General features: G+C 37.2%; 1 long non-coding RNA gene across 1 annotated transcript; it reads right to left on the bottom strand.

Annotated features, from left to right (window-relative positions):
* Positions 1-853: 853 nt before the first annotated feature.
* On the bottom strand, positions 854-1,598 carry LOC112957012. The gene is made up of 2 exons (XR_003251145.1): positions 1,483-1,598; positions 854-892 (listed from the first exon to the last, which is right to left on the bottom strand). It is a non-coding gene; the product is annotated as an uncharacterized LOC112957012 (long non-coding RNA).
* Positions 1,599-1,892: the final 294 nt, after the last annotated feature.

A 1,892-nucleotide genomic window follows, 5' to 3' on the forward strand; every position in this document is an offset into this window, starting at 1 on the left:
ATTTGCTTGTAGGTTGTAATTTCAATAGTATCTTTAAAGTAGCAGTAGTGTCAGGTCACTCAATCATCAAATCAAGCTTTGCTTTATTTGCACCTGAGTATGTCATAGTGGCATTATAGTCACATTGACATAATAATAATCATCAAGTGAAATGCTTTGCAGTTCTGCTTATAAAAATGTAAAAGCATCATTTTCAGCCTTCCCATTATATTTCTGAATCTCTCACAGAACGCTCAAAGAATACTCTATTCTCTTGAGGGTAAAACTGTATTTGTTACATGGGGAGCTATTCTTAAAGTACTGTATCCTTGGCTGTTGGTTTCAGTCTTGAAGAAACTGAGAAAGTTTTATCTTTTTTGGGGAGCTCATCATAGCTCAAATCCAGGCATATAATCTTAGCAGGACTGGAAACTAGGTGCTGGCTGAGGAAAGAGAAAGGGCCTCCATCTATTTTAGTACTGCACATTGCCTGACGGTCATGAGATTACTGTGAGAAGGGGCACAATGTATGACTCCAGTGACAATAAGAGGTATCAAAAGCTGAAAGAGAATATTTATGGGAAAAAAGCACGATAGTGCTAAATGGAACTGCGTGAAAGAAAAGTAGAAAGCATAGATAGGAAGAACACGAAAACAATACATAACTGTGCGTCGGAACAATGGAGGTCATGGTTAGAAAAGTCTGAATGTCATCTTGACTCCGAGAGAAAATGCAATGGAAGAGGAAAAAGGTGAAATCGTGTGGAGGCCCAGAAAGGTGGACAGTTTATTTGTTCTTGAGAACACTTACCTTGGTTCTGGATGGCTGCCTCTGCTGCAGATAGAGGAGCCCGGGACTTTATCAGGAATCGGAGCAATTCTGCACAAGTTCCTCCAAAACTTAGGTCGTATGCTACAAAGCAGATTCCTCTGAGTTTAAAAGTGACCCTAGAGAATATTGTCGCAGCAGTAGTGGGGACAGCAGGTGAGATGTGTCAGCTGAGCTGATGACCTCGCTGAATTGAAAGGGCCTGTATTGGTTTCCACAGGTACCGGGTCTATATCTGTCCCAAGTATTTTTTTTTTTTTGGAGCATGGAAAATAAGTTTCTAATTCACTGCTCATTTGAGTTGATAGAACCATTTTGCATTGATATCAGTGGTGCTCACATCAACCCCTACACATGTTCTTTGACAACCTCATTTGCATGGAGATTCATAGACACTCCCTCCGGTCTTTTTTGCAGCATAATCCAAGCATAATTTTCCCCTTTGTTCTGACATTAGTTTTCTTTCACCATCCTTTAATAATCTAGCTTTCTTTCAGCACAAAACACACATTGCATACTTAGCTATGAAAAAATTACTAAATAGATACAATTGGGAAAATATGAAATRGAAGAAGAGATAAGTAGTCAGAAATTTTTCATCTTAAACCATAAAGGCCAGAATTTCTGCAAATACGGCATAATAAAAAATAGCTAATTCTCTTAAATTTACTTACAGTTTGTGTCAAGGAAATTCAGAGCCCAGTCCATTTTACTCCAGGGAGCATTAATTGCTTGACTTATGTCAATTGAATTCTACAGGAGAATTGACTTCTACAGGAGACAGGCAAAAGTACTTAGTTATACAGCATGCCTGCTTATTTATACACCTTACTCACTGATATAAAAGGTTTTAAATAATTTAGATTTTTAGCAGCAGTTGTAATGAAATGATTGATTAGGCTAAGAGCTTTCAGCTGCATGTTTTAGGATCTGTGTCAGCCATAACTTTAAATTTCTCAGCCTTAGCTAGTGTGATATTATTGTTATTTCAAAATACTTTTTTTGTTTTCTAAGAGAAAAAAATACCATAATAATATCCATATCATTAAGGATAATAAGAAACTTCACTTAAGAAAGGCTGCTG

This window comes from Nothoprocta perdicaria, unplaced genomic scaffold, assembly GCF_003342845.1.
Source record: "Nothoprocta perdicaria isolate Ctin4 unplaced genomic scaffold, notPer1 scaffold_7, whole genome shotgun sequence".
Classification (NCBI taxonomy): Eukaryota; Metazoa; Chordata; class Aves; order Tinamiformes; family Tinamidae; genus Nothoprocta; species Nothoprocta perdicaria.